The 24759-nt window shown below is 38.9% G+C and overlaps 1 long non-coding RNA gene across 1 annotated transcript in view; it reads right to left on the bottom strand.

The window, feature by feature from the left end:
* The window catches only part of LOC119507573, a 71432-nt gene extending 47829 nt beyond the window's left edge, over positions 1-23603 (bottom strand). The window contains exon 1 of the long non-coding RNA XR_005211315.1: positions 23320-23603. This is a non-coding gene — a long non-coding RNA (uncharacterized LOC119507573). The remainder of the gene's footprint in view (positions 1-23319) is intronic.
* Between the last annotated feature and the right edge of the window lie 1156 nt (positions 23604-24759).

Below are 24759 nucleotides of genomic sequence, written 5' to 3'. Positions count from 1 at the left end.
ATTAAAAAGAAAACATCCTCAAATTATCTTAGTTAAAATGTGTAATCTGTTTCCTGCTAAGACCTCAGCTTTTACAAAACCCAAACTAATAACAGTGGTTAACTAGGGAATGGGGGAGAGAAGAGTGGCAAGCAACAGAATTCGAGACTTCGTTACTATAGTGGCTTTAGCCTATTCAGTAATTATGTGTTTCTGTGTTCACTTTTTCTCTGTCTAAATTTATTTATAAGAATACTAGCATATCTATCTATGTAGCTCTGGGGATAGGATTGTGGGTGTTTCTCACTTTGGATTTCAAACAGTATATATCTGTAGTGTCATTTTGTTTATTGTTTTACACTGAGCATGTATTTTTTTATTAGAGAAGTTGTGGGATTACAGAACAATCACGCATAAACTACAGGATTCCCATATACCACCTTTATCATTTATACCTGGTGTGGCACGTCTGTTACAATTGATAAAGGCACCTTTTTATAATTGTACTATTAACTACAGGCCATGGCTTAACTTAGGGTTCACTGTTTATATTGCACAGTTCCATGGATTTTTAAAAATTTTTTATTCTAGTAAAATATATAACTAAGATTTCCCCGTTTAATCACAATCAAATATATATTCAGTATTGTCCAGTATGTTCCCTATGTTTGTGCTACCAGTACCACCATCCATTACCAAAACTTTTCGGTAATCCCAAATAGAAACTCTGGACTTTTTAAACCTTAACTCCTTATTCCCTTCTTCCTTCCCATCCCCTATATTCTAGATTCTGACTCTATGACTTTGCATATTCTAATTATTTCATATCAGTGAGATTATAAAATATTTGTCCTTTTGTGCCCGGTTTATTTCACTCAATATGATATCTCAAGGTTCATCCACATTGTAGCAAGAATTAGAATTTCATTCCTTTTTACAGCTGAATAATATTCCATTGTATGTATACACAACATTTTGTTTATTCACTCATCAGTTTATGGACACTTGGGTAGATGAGTAACAACATCTTTTAGCAATTGTGAATATGCCGCTATGAACATCGATGTGTAAATATCTGTTTGAGGCCCTGCTTTCAATTCTTCTTAGTAGCGGGATTGCCAAATCATCTGGTAATTCTACATTTAACTTGCTGAGGAACTGCCAAACTATCGTCCACAGCAGCTGCTCCATTTTACATTCCCACCAGCAATGAATGAGTGGTCCTATTTTTCCACATTCTCTCCAACCCTTGTAATTTTCTATTTTTAAAATAATAGCCATTCTACTTGTATGCACACTTATTATGGAAATTTCAAACAGATACAAAAGTAGACAGAACAGCATAACAAAGTTCTGAGTATTCATCACCCAATTTCAACAATCAAGTCACAACCAACCTTGTTTCATCTATGGCCCCACCCATAACCTACCACCTTATTATTTTAAAGAAAATCCAAGATATCAAAACAATTGCAATGTTTTAAACTCACAAGGAAACTATCTTTCTATATTGTATGGCTAATTTAAAGTTAACTTAAAACAATGGAGTTCTCAAAGCTAGAACTTCTGAGAGTTCGGAGACCTCATCTTTGACTTTAGTTGTGCTCAGGTCGAGGCTCTGCCCCTCCCATTTGCCCCAGGTCCATGGCTCAGAGGCCCGCCAGTATCCACTAGCAATGGGTTTCCTTGCCAACCCATCCTGAACGCATAGGATCTTGTTTTTAACATAAAGCCATAGGAATATTTCCCGCTTTTTTTTTGTTGTTTGTTTTCCTCTTTACTAAAGAACAACTTTACATTTGTGAGATTCATTCCAGATTGCTGCATATAGTGGCAGACTGTTCATTCTCATGGCTTTATAGTATTCCATAGTATGGATTTATACCACAGTTTATTTATCCACTCCACTCTTGATGGACATTTGGGTAATTTCCAGTTTGGAGCTATTACAAAGGTGTTATGGACATCTAGTGCAGGTCTACTGACATGCATGTGCTTGCACTGCTGCTGGGTTTATACCTTGGAATGGAATGCAACGGCTGGATCATAAGGAGGCTAACAAACGGTTTTCCAAAAGGTAGAAGATTTCTGGTTTTTCAACATCTTTGCCAACTCTTGGGTATTATCTGGGTTTGCTTCATGTTAGTCATTCTGGTTGTTTTGCAGTGGTATCTTGTTTAATGTGCATTTCCCTGATGACTAATGAAACTGAACAGTTTCATATGGTTTTGGTGATTTGAATATTCTTTTTTGTGAAGTGTCTATTCAAATCTTTTGTAAATTTTTTTCTTATCAATCTGTCAAAATTATTTACATACTGTAATACAAGTCATTTCTCAAAAGTCAATTTTAAAAGTATCTTCTTTTAGGCTGGAGGTTACATTTTCATTTTCTTAATTGTGTCTTTTGATGAAATTAAGTTTTTAAGTTTAATATGGTCTAACTTATCAATTTTCTTCTTTTATGGTTAATGGTTTTGTTTCTTGTTCAAATAATCTTTGCCTATCCTCCCCTCGTGTTTCATGAAGAGTCTCTTAGGAAAAAACATCTACTGAAAATGAGCAACCAAAGCCCCATGAAATTACTAATGGAGTCACCAAATCAGCAGTTCCAAGAAGCAATGCATATGTGGTTACCTCATCAGGAAGTCAATCTGATTTTGTGATTCTCTTGCTAGCAGTCACTAATGAGAGTCAAGCATCCTAGACTGAATCTAATAAGGGAGGAGAAAATGCCCAAAGGGACATTATTAGGACATATGAAAAATATATCAAACTTGGAATAAAATATAGAATTAGAATATAGACTGTGAGGATATCAATGTTAAATTTCCCGAACTTCATAACTGTACTCAAGACAGTTACCTAAGTGAATATTCTTGTTCTTAGGAAAAGTACACAGAAGTATTAACTATTCAGGCAGCATGATGTATATAACCTACTCTAAAGGCTTTGAAAATAGATGAGTGGATGGATGGATATATAGAATAATATGGCAAATATGGCAAAATGTTAAAAGTTGGTAGATCTGGGTATCTGGGTGGAAGTGTGTTGGAGTTTTCTGTATGGATTTTGTATTATTTTTGTAGCTGTCCTGAATTTTATTTTTTAAAATAAACTTTTAATTTTGAATAAATAATAACCAGGACTCTTCTAACCTGTAAAGGTGAAAAAAAAAAAAAAAAAAGACAGTTCAGACTGTAATCATCTCCCTCAAGAGAAAAATGTAAGATTACAGAATTGGGTTTGTTGTTGCTTTTGATGTTTTTAAAAAATTACCAAATATTTAATAAAATGCCAGTGACTGGCAAAGAAGATGAGAGCAGGAGTTCCTGAACTGTAAAGAGCAGGAGAAAATGTAAGCATTAAAAATGAAATGATTTCAACAAGATAGTAGTTCTAGGAGGAGCAATTCCCTTTACACCTGGTAGTCTCTCTACCAGGAGAGGTTTACTTGTATGAAAATATTTCTAAAACCTTCCACCATGGGCATTTTTCCCACTAAAAAATAAATGAAAACATGATTAACATACTTAGTGGTCCTTATCAGCAGCAAATATATTAATGCAAGAAATTTTTAAAAAGAATTTGTTGAAATGGAAAAGTTTTCTTTGAAAACCAATGTTTTCACTGTTCAAACAGCAATATATTTAGAAGACAATGGAGGTATCCAAAATCCAAATCACTCCTCATATCTGAAAAAGGAGGAGGAGGGTCTAATATCAACAAAGAGTACAAAAATGACAAAATTAACTCATGCCTTGGCATATTATTCCAAATTTAGCACCAAATTCCAACAGAGCTCTACCACTACCACAATTCTATGATTGTAGAGGGTAAGGGGGGGAGAATCTTAAGAAATTCCATGAAAAAGAAGAGAGGGGAGTGAAGGACACAGACGAAGCACAGACAGAACCACCTCAGAAAGAAAAAGTCCAACACTAAATGCCAAATAATGAACACAGGTCTGACACTTGGTAGTTTGCATCACCAGCTGCAGGGAAAGTACTTGAAAGTGAGTTGGATCAGAGGTGGCAACATCAGAGAAGCATTACTTCTGGGAGAGAAGGACACAAATAGAGAAAAGGTGCTGCTCTTTAGAGATGTGGCAGTGATGGAAAATAATGAAGAGGGAAAATTAAGAATCCTGTAGGAAAAAAGAGAAACAAAATACACCAGGCCCTCCCCTCTCCCTTACCACCACTATCCATTCAATAAACTGCAGTTCACTTTACTAAAAGAAGAGGACTCTCTTGAAATAGGAACACTTTTCACAAAATGCCAAGGAATAGAAAAAAAAAAATCAGACCAACTGCAACTCACTTACTATAAGAAAAGAGAAAATATGAATCAAAACATTTAAGCTAATGAAAATTCTGTCCTGAAAAAATCAACCACGAAGCAGAAGAAAACAGTAACATAACATTCCAAATGGAATTAACTATTATCAAACAAGCATTTGGAGATTTACAAAACAATACCAGACTCAGATCTAAAAACTAAGAATAGACATGAAAAACAAAAAACAAAAAAAAAAAAAAAAAAAAACAGGAAGAAATGCAAACTCAGGAAAGATATTGAAAAAAAAACAGGCAAAAAATGATCTCAAAAATGAAGAATAAATTACAAGATAGCCGAGAGAGAATAGAAGCAAATGAAAATTTAATAAGGGGCATTAAAAACAGGTAATAAAACACCCAAGAAAATGAAAACAAATTAAGAAAGAAGTAAAAAAGATCAGAGAGAAAGTGGCTGAAATGGAAGACAGGCAGGGAAGATTCTGACATATGTATAATTGGAGTCTATGAACAGGAAAAATAAAACAATGGACTATAAATAGTGTTTAGAACAATAATCCAAGAAAACTTTCCAGAAATAAATCCTAAATCAACATATTGAAAAGACCAACTATGTGACTTGGAAAATTGATGTGTAATGATCACCTAAGATCTATCTTAGTAAAAATATTAGACTTAAAAAGAAAAAAGGGCCTCCTGGTAAAAGTATCAAATTATTATTCAGATAAGAAAATTAGGCTGGCATCATACCTAAGAGAAACATTAAAAACAGAACAAATGTGGAGCAGCATTTTTAAAACACTCAAAGAAAGAAAGCACAAGCCAATGATTTTATAGCCAGCATTTATCCGATCAAACTTCATCCAACCAAGAGATAACTGAGGAAACTTCAGCAAAAGTACTAAAGGTGAACACTTAATACATTTAATTCTAGAGCTAAGACTGAAATAATGGTGAGGTCATGGGTATCAGAAGAGTATATAAACCTTACGTGTTGTGACAATGTAGAAAACATTAACTTTTAAAATGGGAACAAAGAGGAGAGAGAAAGGGGGCAATAGAATCTGACCACTGATTGTTGTTCAGGTAATAGGTGGGAGCTAAAAGATACCATTTAAAACAGACAAACCAGATAGTAAATGTTAAGTAAGTAAAGGAGCAATTAAGGGCACTATAAAAGGCAACCACAAGATCAAAAATACAAACCTTTCTAAATACCAAAAGAGTTTTTTAAATAACAAAGGCAGCACATCAAGTAGAGAAAGAAAATCAGTAAATATAACACAATACACACAGTCCTAAACCAGCATTCCAGCATCTTACTTAATGGGGAAACACTAGCAGCATTCTCACTAAAGTCAAGAACAAAGAAAGGATAGACATTTTTTTTTATTAGTCCCACTGCATTGGAAGTATTAGCCAGTGAACTTAGACTAGAGAAAACAATAAGAGGCATGAGTATTGGCTTAAAAAAAAAAAAAAAAAAAGGAAAACTAATTATTACAGAGGATAGGGTAGTATATCTAGAAAACCTAGAGAATCGAATGTTAAAACTAACTCGGCACTTTTTGATCCTTGATCTCAGACCTCTTTACACTCCGAAAAAATTGAGTCTTCCATGGCTAACATTACAAGTACCACAGACTGGCCAGCTTAAATAACAGGAATTTACTGGCCCCCAGTTTGGAATCCAGAAGTCCAAAATTGAAGTATCAGCAGGCCATGCCTTCTCCGAAGTCTGCAGCACTCTGGACTTGCTGGCAATAAATCTCTGCCTCCGGCACATGGCAAGCAGTTTCTATCTCCTCCCATTCCTTCTGTTTGCTCTGTACAAATTTCCTTTGCTTATAAGGACTCCAGTCATACTCGATTAATGCCCTCCCTGCTTCAGTTTGGCCTCATCTTAATAGGGTCTTTGAAGATCCCTTTTACAAATGAGTTCACACTCACAGGACCAGGGATTAGGACTTGAATATATCTTCATGAGGGACATGATTCAATCTACCACAAGGACCTAAAAAGCTGTTGTTTATGTGGATTACATTCACTGCTATTTGCTGGATTAGAAATTTAAAATGAATTAATAAACATTGAAAAATTATCATTTAAAAGTAACAATAAATGTGAAATTTTTTATTTAAAATATTTTTTTATTTTTAAAAAAATAACCATAAACAAAGGCTTCTAGGGAGAAGAAAAACATCGTTTCTTTATTGTCACACTTAATAGAAAGCAGCTAGATTTTCATATCTGCTTCTGCATGTAATCTGTTATGATATCACAAATTATGTAGCTTCTGGAAAACTCTTTGGTACACTTGAGAGAGAACAGAATAGGACAAATTATGCCTTAGTATTTTCATGAAAATGTTTTAGACCATGTGAAACTCCAAGGGGGACCCAGCCCAGATTTTAAGAACCATTAAACTAAGTCAAACAATAAAATAATTCAGTTAGGTGGTAGGATATAAAATTAACAGCAAAAATTAATACCCTTCATATTCACAAATAATAACCAGTTATAAGATAAAACAGGAAAGAAGCCCTCATTTACAATAACAACAGAAAAAGATAAAATACTTAGGAATAAACTTAACAAGAAATGTTGAAAATCTCTGTGAACAAAACTATAGCATACTCTTGAGGCACACAAAATTAGATGTGAACCAATGGAAAAGACACACCTTATTATGGTCAGGACGTCTAGTCATCATTAAGATGTTAGTTATCCCTAAATTAATTTCTAAATCAAATGTGATACCAATACAAATACTAAAAAGGCTTTTTCTGGGGCTAGACAAATTGATACTAAGTTCATATGGAAAAATAAACATGCAAGAAGAAGAAAGAAAACACCAACAAGAGCCGTAAGGAGAAACTAGCCTTACCATATATTAAAAAAACATGCAAGAAGAAGAAAGAAAACACTGAAAAGAGCTGTAAGGAGAAACTAGCCTTACCATATATTAAAAAATATTACAGGCCTTGATGGCAGTAGCACATCAAGGGAGAGACTAACCAATGAAATAATGTAGAAAGTCCAGAAATAAAGCCAACTACATGTGGAAATCTAGTATATAATGAAGGTGGTATCTCAAATCATTCAGGCAAAGATCAATTTTATAATAAATAGTATTGGTACACGTGATAGCCTTTTGGGGAAAAAATACAATTAGATCATTTCCTTATACCATGCACAAAAATAAATTTCAAATGGATTAGAGATTTAAGTGTAAAAAATTAAACTATACTAATAGTAGAGAATTCTTCTATCACTTAGTTGTAGCAAAGCTTTCCAACTACAAATGAAAATAAAGATGAAGTAATAAAAAATTGATAACCTTGACAACAAAACAAATAATAAAATTTGTGCATAGAAAAATAATAACTCAAGCAAAATCTAAAGACAAATAACAAATTAGGATATCAAATGGAATTTGTCCCAGGTATGCAAGGCTATTTCAACATAAGAAAATCAATTAATGTGATATACCACATCAACAGAATGAAGGGGGAAAAACCCCACATGATCATCTCAATTGATACAGAAAAGGTATTTGACAAAATCCAGCACCTCTTCTTGATAAAAACACTTAGAAATCTAGGAATAGAAGGAAACGCCCTCAAACATGATAAAGGCCGTATATGAAAAACCCACATCATACGCAATGGTGTACGACTGCAAGCTTTCCCTATAAGATCAGGAACAAGGCAAGGATGACCACTGTCACCACTGTTATTCAATATTGTTCTGGATGTTCTAGTCAGAACAATTAGGTAAGAGAATGAAATAAAAGGCAACCAAATTGGAAAGGAAGAAGTAAAACAGTTTCCTATTTGCAGATGGCATGATCCTATAAACAGAAAATCATCAAAAATCCACAAAGACACTCCCAGAGCTAATAAATGAATTCAGTGAAGTAGCAGGGTATACGATCAACATCCAAAAATCAGTAATGTTTCTATACACTAGCAATAAACAATCAGAAGGAGAAATCAAGGGAAAAAAATCCATTTACAATAGCAACTAATAGAAACAAATACCTGGGAATAAATCAAACCAAGAATGTAAAGGATTTTGTACACAGAAAACGCTGCTAGAAGAAACCAAAGAAGGCCTAAATAAATGTAAGGACAGTCTTTGTTCATGGATTGGAAGACTAAACATTGTTAAGATGTCAATTCTACCTTAAGCAGTTTACAGAGTCAACACAATCCCAATCAAAATTACAGCACTCATCTTTGCAGAAATGGAAAAGCCAATCGTCAAATTTATATGGAGGTGTATGATGGTTGGATTCATGTGTCTACTTGGCCAGTTGATGGCGCCTAGTTGTCTGGTCAAGCACGCACTGCCCTAACCATTACTGCAAGGACATTTCATAGCTGGTTAATAAATCAGAAGGCTGGTTTATTAAATCAGTCAATTGATCGCATCTGTAGCTGATTACATCTACAATCAACCAAGGGAGTATCTTCCACAATGAGAGAATACAATCAGTTGAAGACTCAAGGGAGAAGAGAGAACTTTTATTTCTTCTTCAGCTAGCCAGCCTCTCCTGGGGAATTCATCAAAGACCTTCATCAGAGTTGCCAGCTGATGACTTGCCCTATGGAACTGGGACTCTTGCACCCTGCTCTACAGAATTTGGACTCATGCATCTCCATAGCTGCATAAGATACTTTTATAAATCTCATATTTACACGTATCTCCTGTTGGTTCTGTTTCCCTACAGAACCCTGACTAATAAAAAGGGTAAGGGCTCACCAAATAGCCAAAGCCATCTTGAAAAAGAAAAACAAAGTTGGAGGACTCACACTTCCCAATCTTAAAACATTTTACAAAACCACAGTAATCCAAACAGCATGGTACTGGCACAAATATAGACCATGGAATAGAAACGAGAGCCCAGAACTCAACCCTCACATTTACAGCACAAATTTTTGGCAAGGGTGACACGTCCACTCACTTGGGAAGGAATAATTTCTTCAACACATGGTGCTGGGAAAACTGGATGCCCATTTACTATTAAAATAAGTGTGGCCCCCTACCTCACACCATATACAAAATTCAACTCAAAATGGATCAAAGACTTAACTCTAAGAGCCTGAATTATCAAACTCCTAGAAGAAAACGTATGGAAGCATCTTCAGGACCTTGTATTAGGCAATGTTTTTTTAGGCTTTATAGCCAAAGCATGAGCAACAAAAGGAAAAAAACAGATGAGACCTCATCAAAATTAAAACCTTTTGTACCTCAAAGGACTTTATCATGAATGTAAAATGACAAACTACACAATGGGAGAAAATATTTGGAAACCACATATCTGATAAGCATTTAATATCCAGAATATATAAGCAAATCATTCAATTCAAAAACAAAACAAACAAACACCCAATTAAAAAACAGGCAGAGAAACTAAGATGGCGGCTAGGTGAGACAGGGCAAAAATACACCTCTGTGAAAAACAGTAGATAAAAAACCAGAAAGTGACCCAATTTCAGTTACAGCGATGCGCCAGCTGGACGAGGTCTTCTAGTTCCACAGAGGCTGTATACTTGGTGAAACCTGGAGTCTGCACTCTGAAACGAGTGAGTAAGCTGGCTGGAAGACCCGCAGTCGCATGGCAGTCTGGGAAAGCCAGGGTTTGGCATTTGGAGACCGACGGGCTCTTTTTTTAAAAAAAAAAAAAAAAAACAGGAAGAACCCAGGAGCAGCTGCAGCTGTGATAGTGGGAACCACACAGTAAAACACAGCAAGAAGGGGCTGGGCCAGCCTCTCAGTGTCTGGCCTGGAAGATAGCCCGCTGCAGATACCCTTGGAGCTGGGGGAACAGAGAGGAGAGCCGGAAGCAGAAAGAAACCCTGCGGCTAGCAGCTGGCTCCCCGGAGGGCTGGATAAACTCCTGCCCAGGGCCGTGCCCACAGCCCAGAGCCCTGCCAGTTATCCTGGAGCTGGAAAGGAGGAACTGTGCAAGGAGGGGGAGGTTGAGACGCCCTGTTCGGCCATCTTTGCATCAGGTTGAAAGCATCCTGGCACGGCCCGGTGGCCTGGGGCTTCCTTTGAGGGTCGGCACGCACTGGTGGCGTAGCACGGCATTCCATCGCAGAGGTCCTGGAGGATCACGGCTGGGCGGGGGGACCCACTCGGAGAACCCAGAGACACTACGCCAAGTCCAGTGGTTTGTGGGACCGTGCGAGAGAGGGCCTGGGGCTGAAATGAAACTTGCAGTGGCCTTGAATCCCTGGGAACCTGGGGGATTTGAATATTAAAACTGTCCTTCCTCCCTGGCCACCCATACACATACCCCATATTCAGAGCAGACGGCTCCAGCAACACACCCAAACTGAGTTCTCCAACTGAACCCCACAAGAATCATTTCCCCACACACCACGGGGACAAGGTGGAGAACTGACTTGAGGGGTATAGGTGACTCACAGACGCCACCTGCTGGGTAGTTAGAGAAAGTGTATGCCACCAAACTGTGTTTCTGAAAAGTTAGATAGGTATTTTTTTTTTTTAACAACTTGAAAGAACCCTATCAAGCAAAGCAAATGCCAAGAGGCCAAAAACAACAGAAAATCTTAATGCATATGATAAAACCAGACAATAAGAATCCAACTCCAAACACACAAATCAAGATATTGGAAGAGACAAAGTACCTCGCATAATTAATCAAAGAACTACAATTGAGGAATGAAAACATGGCAAAGGATTTAAAGGACATCAAGAAGACCATGGCCCAGGATATAAGCAACATAAAGAAGACCCTAGAAGAGCATAAAGAAGAAATTGCAAGAGTAAATAAAAAAAATAGAAGATCTTATGGAAATAAACTGTTGGCCAAATTAAAAAGACTCTGGATATTCACAATACAAGACTAGAGGAAGCTGAACAACGTCTCAGTGTCCTTGAAGTCCACAGAACAGAAAATGAAAGAACAAAAGAAAGAATAGAGAAAAAAATCAAAAAAATCGAAAAGGATCTCGGAGATACGATAGATAAAATAAAACATCCAAATTTAAGACTCATTGGTGTCCCAGAAGGGGAAGAGAAGGGTAAAGGTCTAGAAAGTGTATTCAAAGAAATTGTTGGGGAAAACTTCCCAAACCTTCTACACAATATAAATACACAAAGCATAAATGCCCAGCAAACTCCAAATAGAATAAATCCAAATAAACCCATTCTGAGACATATTCTGATCAGACTCTCAAATACTGAAGAGAAGGAGCAAGTTCTGAAAGCAGCAAGAGAAAAGCAATTCACCACATACAAAGGAAACAGCATAAGACTAAGTTGTGACTACTCAATGGCCACTATGGAGGTGAGAAGGCAGTGGCATGACATATTTAAAATTCTGAGAAAGAAAAATTTCCAACCAAGAATACTTTATCCAGCAAAACTCTCCTTCAAATTTGAGGGAGAGCCTGAATTTTTCACAGACAAACAAATGCTGAGAGAGTTTGCCAATAAAAGACCTGCCCTACTTCAGATTCTAAAGGGAGCCCTACCAACAGAGAAACAAAGAAAGGAGAAAGATATATAGAGAATTTTAACAGACATATATAGTACCTTACATCCCAAATCACCAGGACACTCATTTTTCTCCAGTGATCACGGATCTTTCTCCAGAAGGGACCATAAGCTGAGACATAAAACAAGCCTCAAGAAATTAAAAAAAAAAAATTGAATATACTCAAAGCACATTCTCCAACGATACAATACAAATAGAAGTCAATAATTTTTTAACTGTAACTCCACTATTTACTTCCTACATGATATAAAATACACAAACTCTAATGACAAATCAGTGGTTTTGAACTCAATGTAAAATATGTAATTTTAGACAACTATATAAAGGTAGGGGAATGGAGGAGTATAGGAACATGGTTTATGTGTCCTATTGAAGTGAAGGCAGTATCAAAAAAAAACAAGACTGATATGGATTTAAGAGGTTAATTTTAAGCCCCACAGTAAACACAAAGAAATTATCAGAGAATATAACCATAGAGATGAAAAGTAGAGTTTGGGTTAAGAGAAATGGGGAGTTAAGAAATGAGTGTAGGGTTGCTGTTTGAGGTGAAGGGAAATTTTTAGTAATGGATGATGGGAAAGGAGCATGACAACATTCTAAATGTGATTAATCCCACTAATGGAAGACTAGGGAGGGGGTGGAATGGGAAGATTTAGGCTGTATGTATGTTTCCACAATTGGAAAAAAAAAAAAAAAAAAAAAAAAAAAGACAGTCTAAATAGATGACAATTGAATACTAAGGATGAACTTGGATGAGATTGGAGGATAGAGGACAGGTGGCTCAAAGGGACACAGTTGAGACATAAGGAAAAGGAAATATAGAATGTAAGCTTCATATCATTGTTGAATCTTTTGTACTTCTTAGCTGCGCTTAATGGGATTGCATAAAAGAATGTTCTTGTTCATGGGAAGCGTATATGTGAATTATAGTGTAAGTTCAAGGACGTGTGCAGCTAGCTCTCATATGTTCAGAAGACAGCAATAGATGATGGATGATAGATAGGGAGGGAGGGAAAGAAATAGCAATGTGACAGCACATTAAAGTTGGTGGATTGAGCTATCGGGGGAGGGGGTCAGGGTATGATGGAATTCTGTGTATGGGGTTAGTATTGTTTTTGCAACTGTTCCTATAACTTTGAATTTATTTCAAAACAAACAAACAAAAAAAAAAAACAGGCAAAAGTTTTGAATAAATAGCTCTCCAAAGGAGATACCCAAATGGCCAAAAAGCACATAAACAGATGCTCAAAACCATTAGCCATTAAGGAAATTCAAAGCAAAACCACAATGAGACACAATTTCACATCCACTAAAATGGCTACTATTAAAAAAAATGGAAAGTTACCATTGTTGGAGAGAACATGGAAAAACAGGAGCTCTCATTCACTGCTGGTGGGAACGTAAAGTGGTGCAGCCTCTGTGGAAGACAGCTTGGCCGTTCCTCAGAAAGTTAAGTATAGAATTACTATATGACCATGCAATCTCACTTCTAGATATATACCCCAAAGAATTGAAAGCAGAGCCTCAAACAGGTATTTGCACATTGACGTGCATAATGACATTATTCACAATTGCCAAATTATGGAAGCAACCCAAGTGTCCATCAACCAATGAATGGATTGATGTATACATACAATGGAATATTACTCAGCCATAAAAAGGAATGATGTTCTGATCTCAGTAACAACATGGATGACCCTTGAAGGCATCATATTGAGTTAAATAAGCCAGACACAAAAGGACAAATATTGTATGACTTCATTGATATAATAATTAGAATAAGCAAAGTCAGACTCAGAATCTAGTTTATAGGTTACCAAGGGATGGGGAGGGGGTAGGGAATAGGGAGTTAAGGCTTAAAAGGTACAGAGTTTCTATTTGGGAAGACGGAAAAATTTTGGTAATAGATGGTGGTATTGGTAGCATGACATTGTGAATGTAATGAACAGCACTGAATTATATATTTGAATATGGTTAAAAGGGGAATTTTAGTTGTATATATGTTGCTAGAACAAAAAAAAATTTAATCCATGGAACTGCACAACACAAACAGTGAACCCTAAGTTACATCAGGGACTATAGTTAACAGTACAATTACAAAAAAATGTGCTTTCATCAATTGTAACAAATGTACCACACCAATGCAAGGTGTTAATGATAGGGTAGTATGTGGGAACCCTGAATTTTATGCATGATTTTTCCATAAACCCACAACATCTGTAACTTAAAAAAAATATAAGATATACAGAAAACGCATAGCTAAATTGCAGAAGTAACTCCTTCCTTCTCAGTTATTACCTTTAATGTCAACAGATAAAACTTCCCTATTAAGACAGAAGATTGGCAGACTGGATGAAAAAGCATGATCCATCTAAATGCTGTCTACAAAGAAACCCACTTTAGGTACAAAGACACAAAGAGGTTCAAAGCAAAAGGGTGGGAAAAGATGTTCCATGCAAACAATAATCAAAAAGAGCTGGAGGAGCTATACTCATGTCAGATAAACTAGACTCTAAGTCAAAAGACTACAAGAGACAAAGAAGGATAATATATATTGATAAAAGTCCAATCTAGCAATAAGATGTAATACTTACAAACACACATACACCTCACAACAGAGTCCCAAAATATACAATGCAAAAACTGACAGAATTGAAGGGAAAAATAGATAGATCTACAGTAACAGTTGGGGACTTCAATACACCACTCTCAATAATTGATAGAACATCTAAACAGAAGATCAATAAGGAAATCAAGGACTTGAACAACACTGTTAATCAATTAGCTCTGGTGGACACATTTAGAACACTCCATCCTACAACAGCAGAATACATGTTCTTCTCAACTGCACATGGAACATTTTCCAGGATACGCCATATATTAGGCCAAAAATCAAATCTTAATAAACTTAAAAATACTGAAATCATACAAATTCTCAGACCACAATGGAATAAAGCTAGAAATCAGTAACAGAAGGAAAAGTGGAAAATATACAAATACGTGGAAATCAAACAACACACTATTAAACAATCAGAGTCAAAGAAGGAATCACAAGAAACTAGGAAATAGCTTGAGATGAATGAGAATAAAAACACTACCTACCAAAATGTATGGGATGTAGCAAAGGCAGTGCTCAGAGGGAAATTTATAATTCTACATGCTTACATTAAAAAAGAAAAAAGGTCACAAATCAATAACCTAACTTCACACCTAACAGAATAAAATTCTTAGGAATAAATTTAACGACCAAGGTGAAAGACTTGTACACTGAAAACTGTAAAACATTGCTGAGAGAAATTAAAGACCTAAATAAATGGAAAGAGATCCTGTGTTCATGCACTGAAGGACTTAATATTGTTAAGATGTCAATGCTGCTTAAAGCAATATACAAATTCAATGCAATCTCTATCAAAATTTCAGTACCCTCTTTTGCAGAAATAGAAAAGTTGATCTTCAAATTCATATGGAACCCAGAACCCATAAATCTTGAAGACGATTATATAAAAACGTAGCTTATGAGGGGTGACAATGTGATTGGGAAAGCCATATGGACCACACTCCCCTTTGTCCAGTGTATGGATGAATGAGTAGAAAAATAAGGGCAAAAAAAAACAGGCACCCAGTGTTCTTTTTTACTTTAATTGTTCTTTTTCACTTTAATTTTTATTCTTATTATTTTTGTGTATGTGGTAATGAAAATGTTCAAAAATTAACTTTGGTGATGAATGCACAACTATATAATGGTACTGTGAACAACTGAATGTATGTTTCGTATGACTACATGGTATGTGACTATATCTCAATAAAAATGAATTTTAAAAATGAAAAAAAAAATTCATATGGAATTGTAAGGGCCCCCTGAATAGCCAAAACAATCTTGAAAAAGAACAAAGTTGGGAGACTCACACTTACTGATTTCAAAACTGACTACCAAGCCAAAAACAGCATGGTACTGGCATAAGGATAGACATATAGACCAATAGAATAAAATTGAGAATCCAAACATAAAGCCACTCATCTCCAGCCAGTTGATTTTCAACAAGTGTGCCAAGTCCTTTCAATGGGGAAAGAACAGTTTCTTCAACAAATGGTACTGGGAAAACTGGAACTCCACATGCAAAAGAATTAATGTGAACCCCTACCTCTCATCATATAAAAAATTAATTCAAAATGGCTCAACAACCTAAATATAAGAGCTAATCCTATAAAACTCTCACAGGAAAACATAAGGAAATATCTTTAGGACGTTTTAGCAGGCAATAGATTTTTAGATTTTATACCAAAAGCCCAAGCAACAAAAGAAAAAACAGATAAAATTGACTTCATCAAAATTAAAAGTTTATGTGCCTCAAAGGTTATTACAAGAAAGTGAAAAGACAACCTACAGAAGGGGAGAAAATATTTGGAAACCATGTATTTGATAAAAGTATAGTATCCAGAATATATAAATAACTCCTACAACTAAACAAAAAGACAAGCAACCCAATTTAAAAATGGGCCACATTTGGATACACATTTATCCAAATAATACATTCAAATGGCCAATAAGTATATGAAAAGAAGTTCAACATCATTAGCCATTAAAGAAATTCAAATTAAAACCACAATGAGGTATCCCTTCACACCAACTAGACTGGACAGGACAGAATAGGATTTGGAGAGGATGTGGAGAAATAGGTACACTCATTCATTGTTGGTGCGAATGGAAAAATGGTGCAGCTGCTGTGGAAGACAGTTTGGCAGTTCCTCAGAAAGTTTAGTATTACCACATGACCTGGGCAATTGCACTCCTAAGTATATACCCAAAAGAACTGAAAGCAGGAACTCAGACAGATATTTGTACATCAATATTCATCGCAGCATTATTCACAACATCCAAAAGATGGAGGCAACCTAGTGCCCAACAACTTATGAATGGATGAACAAAACGTGGTATATACACACAACGGAACATTATTCAGCCACAAAAAAGGAATGGTGTTCCGATATCTACAACAGTATGGATGAACCTTGAAGACATCATGTTGAGTGGAATAAGCTAGACACAAATGGACAAATATTGTATATCTCACTGATATGAAATAATTACAATAAGCAAATTCATAGACTCAGAAACTAGAACACAGGTTACCAGGGACACGGATGTGAGTAGGAAACAAGGAGTTAATACTTAATTTGTACAGCATTTCTTTTTGGGGAGATGGATAAATTTTGGTAATGGATGGTGATGATGGTAGCACAACATTGTTGAAAGGGGAAATTTTAGGTTGTATATATGTTTCTGGAATAAAAATTTTAAAAAAGAAATATAGGACTTCATGACACAGTGAGCCCTAATGTAAACTATGGACTATAGTTAATAGGACAATTACAATAATATTCTTACATAAAATGTAACAATAGTAATACACTACCGCAAAATGTTACCAATGGGGTGGGCAGACATAGGAGCTCTGTATTTTCTGTATCGTCTTTCTGAAAACCTACAACTTCTCTAATACAAAAAGAAAATTAAAAAAAAAAAAATAAAGAAAGAAAGGCCATGGAAGCAGAGATTGAAAAGGATCACACCTGCTAAATTTGGGATAATTTGAGCATCAAAATAAATAATGACAACAATAAAATAGACAAACAACCCAATTTAAAAATGGGCAAAGAACTTAAATAGACATTGTTCCAAAGAAGATAAACAAACGACCAATAAGCACATGAAAGAATGCTCAATAGCATTGGCAATTAGGGAAAGGCAAATCAAAACCAAACTGAGATACCACTTCACACCTACTAGGACGGCTGTTATTTAAATGTAAAAATAAATAAATAAATAGCAAGTATTGGGGAGGATGCAGTGAAACTGGAACACTTGTACATTGCTGGTGAGACTAGAAAATGGTACAGCCACTGTGGAAAACAGTTTGGCAGTTCCTCAGAAGGTTAAACACACATTTATCACATGACCTGGCAATTCCACTTCTAGATATACACCCAAAAGAACTGGAAGCAGGATCTCAGCCGGATATTTGTATTCCAATGTTCATAACAGCATTATTCACAATTGCAAAAGATGGAAGCAACCCAAATGTCCATCAACAGATGAATGGGTAAACAAAAGGTGGTGTGTATATACAACAGAATATTATTCAACTATAAAAAGGAATGAAGTTCTGATACATGCAACAACATGGATCAACCTCAAAAGCATTATGTTGAGTGAAATAAGTCAGATACAAAAGGACAAATATTATATGATTCTACTTATAGAAAATATCTAAAATAAGCAAATCAATGAATACAGAAAATAGGGGCTGGGGGGAGGGAGGAATGGGGAATTACTGCTTAATAGCTACAGAGTTTCTATTTGGGGTCATGAAAAAGTCTTGGTAATGGATGGCAATGATGGTAGCACAACATTATGATAGTAATTGATTCCACCGAAATGTATACTTAAGAATGGTTGTGATGGGAAATTTTGTGTTATGTTAGCACAATAAAAAAAATAAGTAAATGATAGAAATATACTTTAACCCATTGAATAAAACAGGAATCTATGCGACTGTACTGATGATGGATAGATAGATAGATGATAGATGATTGATAGATAGGGCTGGCAGGCTCTTCATTAAAGGAGAATGCCAACTGATAAATGAGGGAGAAAGTAACAGAATCAGCAAGTCACCATTTTGTAAGCATCACCGAAAACTGCTTGGGACAAGAATCATCGGTGGATGCTAAATTTCGCGGGGAAGAGGGAAATTTTGATGAGGAACAGGATATTTGCATGTCAAAGTATCTCCTCAAAGATTGCTTATTAGTTGCAGGGAAAATAGTAACTATACAGTGGAATAACCAGGCAACACCTTGACCAGGAACTCAAAATTAGCATCACCAATGAGGGGCAGATGGATAGCACGTGCCTCCAGATACTATACCCTGAGAGGGATGCAGCATTCCAGGATTCCAGGGAAGCATAATCTGCATCTAATCATGAGAAAGCATCTGACAAACCCAAATTGAGGAACATTCTGTATTCTGACCTGTTCTTCAAAAAAACATCAAAGTCATGAAAGACAAAGAAAAGCTGAAGAACTGTTCCAGATTAAAGGTTACTTAAAGAGACCTGACAACTAAATGCAATATGTGATTGTGGCCTGGATCCTGTACTGAAAGGGGGAAGAAAAAAAAAAAAAAAAAAAAACTGAACGGACGATAGAGTAGGATAAATCAACGTAGAGTTAAGATTACTCAATGGCAAGAATGTTCTCATACTATAAAGGGCCTTTTAAGGTCTCGATTTGGCAAGTGTCCCTATCACACTGCCCTTCACTAGCAAATAAGCAAGACTTCCAAGAAGCCTGCTGCCAAGGGTCCAGAGAATTCAGCCCTAAACTCATCAAGTTAAATCTTCCCAAAGAGTGTGTATGACTTAAGTGCTCACGGGCTTCTACAGTGGGTGCACTTGGCAAGAACCTACCCAAAGGATCCCCTGAAGAAGTCGTGGTCATTGTGGAGGCCTGGAATTAAAGGGTGTGGTCTCCCTCTGACCTTCAGCCAGGGTGGATGTGGCCCAAACGGCAAAAACCCACAACTCTCCCCAGCTGGAGCTCCATGACCTGTGTGTATCTGGCTCCAACCGTAAGCCTTAGCAAGCCCTTGTGATCATTCCCCCCAATTCTGGCCAGCCAACAGGAACTGTCAGCAGCCACCCCAGTGACTCACCCAATATAAAAATGGGGAGAGGAAGGGAAAATGGGAAATGAGTGATCGTTCACATTATACTCATTTTTCTTCCTGGAGATTTATTCTGTATTATTGCATCTGACACCACTCAGATACCCAGAATGGCTTTTGTACAGAAAACAAAAAGAAAATGCATGAGTGCTTTTATTTCATATTCTTAGAGATTTATTTTGTTGGATTATATCTGGCATCAGTTCACCCACGGCTCCATCAGATCATATTGGCAGAAGACAGGAGAGACCAAGCAAGGAGTTTGCATTTTCCATGTCTTCAAGTTGCTGCAGTAATTCTGGAATTTCACAATGTTCTCTCCCACAGCCAGGTGAATACCAAATGATTCCCAAGAGGCATGCAGGGGTGAGAAAGAAAGAGAAAGAGGAGGTGGGATGGAAATTCAGGGAGAGGGGGCCTGACATCTGTGATGATAGCTTTGTCATCTTTAATTCTTCCAAAGGATTTGTTCCCGGGCTCTCGAATCTCATTTGAGGTCAAGATGCAATTTCAGTTCAAGTTAATAACAAGAGCTGAGAGCGGAGGTCTCCTTATTGGAGTCAAAGCAATGCTCAGCTGCCTATGCTGAGATCACACAGAGAAGAAAAGCAGGGCTGAATTTTATCTCTAAAATGGGGTGACCCAGAGCATGGCCTCTCACGGGGATTAAGTGGCTAATAGGAATGACACTCAAGGACCAGAGCAAATGTTAAGTGATTGCTTGACAAAGAACGGCCCATTTGACTGCCCTGAAGTCCATTTTGATTTCTCCTTCCTCTACAAATAAACAGTAGGATGAATTTCCCAACTGATAATGACAGACAATTCCAGCATTTTACAAAAAAAAAAAAAAAAAAAAAAAAAAAAAGTTTCATCAGCCCTAAATCCAAAGTGCCACTATAGTCTCATCACCTCTCAGCTTTGCAAACCAGGAAAGCATCAATGTCTTCCTGAACAGCTCAGTCTCATAACCAAGATACTTCCACTTAAAAGACCACATTTTCTTTTCACTGACCTCTGGAATATGTTATCTCAGGAGAAGGAAAGTTAAAACAAATGAACTTGTAGCAGCTGGGGTGCATGACTAAAAGACTAAGGAGTCATTCTCCTTCCTTCCAGATGGGGTAATGCCCTAACCAGTTATAGGGAAAGTCAACAACTGAGTTGTGTCTTAAATCTGCCTGGGGTGAGGGAGATTGGCAGCAGTCTCTGTTCAGCCATGGTACAGAGTTAGCATCTGCCAATAGTGCTTTCTCTCTTCATTTGCCGCAACTCTGGGGACAGGCTTTCAATCCCACATGCAAGAAAATGGGGAAACCGTCTGCAGCTCAGGGTATCTGCCCCGAACCCCCAAGGAGTCCACAAGAAGCTAGTAAAACAGTATCTGCAGAGTTAGCAACTCCCAGGTAGTATCACCCGAGGACCTCAGAAACCCTGTTCTATTTGCTGCTAAAGGTGAGAGGAGAGTGAAGATTCCAGAGTCTTCCCACCCCCCTAGGTAATTCTCTTGATTGAGCAGCTCTAAGCTCTTTTGAGCTCTACAGGCCTGATAAGGCTGCTCACCAAACTCTCCCAAGCCACCTGAATGGCCTGATTTTAGAATAATACATGGCCACAAAAAGAAGTGGGTCTGTCAGAACCCCTCTGGAGAGCGTGTGAATGGGGAACAGGGTGGCCGGCTGGCTGGAGGCCATTCCAAGCACAAAGGCGGGAGGAGCCGTGCCAGGTGTGTTTAAAGTTTGCCTTACCTTTGGTCCCCAATACCTGCGTGATGGACAGTATTGTGAGAAAGCGTATTCAGCCAGTAATGTATTTCTTGTCAGAGTGGCTGGAAATAAAAGAGAGGTGATGGGAGAGAGGCTGCTTTTGTGCTAGGGGTAAATAACCAGCTGGCTGGAGTTTTTTCTACTTCTTCTATTTATGTTCATGGGGCCGCGAGGACTAGAAGTTTACTGACTTTCCTAACATTCCTTCTTCTCCATAAAAATGCGAGTCCTGGATTTCTCGCCCTCCTTAGTTGGCCAACCTAAGAGATTACACTGAGCCGCTCGGCAGTTACCGAAAGCACAGACCTGGCATAAGGAGATTTCTGACTATAGGGCATTTCTCCCTACAGAACTGCTCCAAAGGCACTTGCACCCAGGAGGAAACATGCCAAAGAATTTCTTCTACATTAAATTATGAGGTGAGCTGAGAAAACACAACTAAATCACCCCTAGCCCAGGGCTCACATGAGCCCCTAGACTAGGAAAATGTCTTTTGGGGGCTGGGTTCTCAGCTGCCATTTGGCCAAATACCAGTCTCTTTCCATGATTTCAGAGCCAGGAGTTAAGAACACTTTGGCCTTAGATAAGCCAGAAGACAACCACCTAAAAACAGGCTTCCTCAGCTTTCACTGCCAACTCTGGAGAAAAGCTACCTGGGTTAGACATAAGTCTGCCCCTTTGCTATCAGCTGAAGGCCATGTGAAAACAGCCTGACCTGTGTTGGCAAAATTAGGATGCAAGAGCAGTCTAGCCACGCTGCGTGAACAGCAAACACGGGTGCCCTGCTAGACCTCCGCTGCCGTGTGTAATGCTCATGTACGCTGCAGGCGAGTGGGGCAGAGAGTGACGCACCCTTTGTGTATAAAACTACCATGGAATGAAAAAACATTGTGTCTCCAACTGGGCCAAAGGCTGGTCTGCAGGCCAACAACAGCTGTGACTCTCAGTCCCTCCAACAGGAACCGGGGGAAAGCCATGGTCTGAGACCCCTCCCCAAAATAGGAACGACTATCACCACACACTCATCCTCTACTCTGAGTGCTACTGAACCACATACGACATCCTCAAAGCCAGTCCAAATCCATTCCCCAAGACTTGGACAGTTTAAGATGTTGAGTTTTGCCCTCAGATAGTTCAGAAAAGTGACTGCTGCACTGCCTTGTACCAAAAAGCCCTAAATGGCCGCCAAAGTAGAAAAAAATCTAAATCTGTTTGTTGGAGTACCTTGGAAGCTAGGAATCCACCTCCCCAGAACAGACCTGCTCATCTATGATATTTCTGGGTAGTTTATTGTGCAAAGAAAGGTGCATGACTTCCAGGGAGGAGAAGGCATGGCACTCTCCTTCGTTCTGAAGCTCCTACACCCTTCTCTTCGACCTTCGGCTATAATCCCTCAAACTTCCCTCTGAAGAAAGGAAAGAGCCCATGGCAAGAAAGCCCGAGTCAGACAAGCTGACTTTTACCACCTTTGCCCTGCTGCATCATGGCTGAGCAGCAGCGCCATGCCAGGGGAACTTGTCCCTGCGGAAGTGATGACTCAGCCCGTCTCTCCACCATGGATTTTACACAGCACCCACCAAGCCCTCCCAGGCCCCACTACCATACAAGGACTATGAGGACTCCGGATGGTCTGGCTTTTCTCAACAACACCCTCAGCCCTCAGTTGGCTCCATGGTTGCCCAGAAGGAGCGCCAGGATAAGCAGCATCCTCACAGGGCCCTAACGTCACACTCCGGGCAGGTAGGCTGGGGACGTTCCCAAGTTCACTCGTGGAGGCCTGGCCAGGCAGGGGCCCAGGAAACGTGAGAAGACCAGACAGAAGGGGCTTCAGGAGACATCTGAGGGTCTGCCATAACCCAGAGCATCAGCTGCAGCAGAGAGGTTATTAAGAATTCTAGACAGGGTTTGGAGGCGCTGCAAAGCCAGAGCCGCGCGGTTCCCACAAGCGCTTCTCCACCCAGCGTCACCACCGCCGGCGGCCAACAGGTGGCAGGAGAGCTTCGGGGAGCACTCACCTGAGGGCTGCGGCCGGGTCCTGAAGCTGTGGCCCGCAAAGGCCGAAGTCTCGCTCGCGCTCAAACTCAAGGGGGGAGAACAGAGACACCGGCGACAGCAACAGCCAGAAAGAGGAAGGCGCAGAAAAGAGCTTGTGGTGAGCGGATCGGCGGCTCTCCTCTGGCCACCTCGTGCTCGTGGGAGACGCTGCAGTCCGGGAGTCCCGCATCTCCCCGCTGGGGCCTTCGCTCGCTTGGTGCTGACCCGGCTGCGGGAGATCGAGGCCGGGGAAGTCCGAGCCTCCCGGCGCAGGCTCCCCCAGGCTCCCCTGCAGCGGCCGATCCACACCCACTCCGGCCCTTCCGGCCGCGGATGCTGCCCCAGCCGCTGACCTCGGCCCCATTGTGCGAGCCACCTCCCCACTCTGCCTCCCCCAGAGCAGACCACAGGCCAGGGCCAAACCGTTCCGGGCTTGTCCTCTGTCTGCAGGCGGGTTTTGAATAATTCGTAAAGAGCAAAAGCCAGAAGTGGGAAGTGGCTGATGAAAGTGAGAAGGACAATGTAGAGATACAGGGCCATGGCTGTCTTCGCAGTCCCTTGGCTTGTCGCTACAAGCAGTGATAACAAAATTACCCGGTTTTCGTTTTTTGTTTTTTTCTTAGAATCAGAGGAATTTCTCCTCCTTATAAATAACGTTAACATTTCCTACCACTAACAGAGGGAACCCCTTCAGCAATGCCACAGAACTGTTTTGTGCATCCCCACTCATTACAGACAGCGAAAGGAATCCATCAGGCTTAATTTGTTCTGCTCTGTTCAGAACTGAGGTCCCTAGAAGCTTCCCATATACTTTAAAATTTTGAGTTTGAGAACCCTAAACTAATGATGTGAAACTAATGTAGTGCAACACCAAATGCCCTCTCTGCCAGTAGGAAATAATTTCTGCAGTGCTTCTAAAAACAAAACCAAACCAAACAAATAAATCAAACGATTTTACAATGTGGAAAAGTCGTGAGCGGACTCGGCTGGAGCTCTGTATGGGGGAAGCAGGCGGTTTGAGCGGCTTGGAGCCTCTCAGCCCCTGGCCACACGAGAAGCTTTGCCGTGCTCGGGGTGTTTGCAGCTGGGCGCAGCAACAGAGCCTCCAGCCCAGGACGCCTCCAGAAAACAATCTGGGCCACAAATTCAAAATGACAGTTTTAACAAATACTATTTCAGCTTTTATATTTGGATTTGGGGAGGAGATGCTGGCCTTACCCAGAAATCACTATTAAATAATAAGCTTATAACATATTTGCTGACGGCTATATAGACCCTGCTTCAAATTAACTTTAAATTGTGCTGCAGATACAGCTTATACTTAGAAGAAAAACAAAGCTGGCGACTGGGCAGATTTAGTCAAGGCACAAAAGCACGGAAATGTACACAAAGTTGATCGGCGCATTTGTGACCTAAAGAGC

Source organism: Choloepus didactylus, chromosome 13 (assembly GCF_015220235.1).
Source record: "Choloepus didactylus isolate mChoDid1 chromosome 13, mChoDid1.pri, whole genome shotgun sequence".
Lineage (NCBI taxonomy): Eukaryota > Metazoa > Chordata > Mammalia > Pilosa > Megalonychidae > Choloepus > Choloepus didactylus.
The sequence above is the reverse complement of the archived record's forward strand: the minus strand, read 5'-3'. Positions and strand labels throughout refer to the sequence as shown.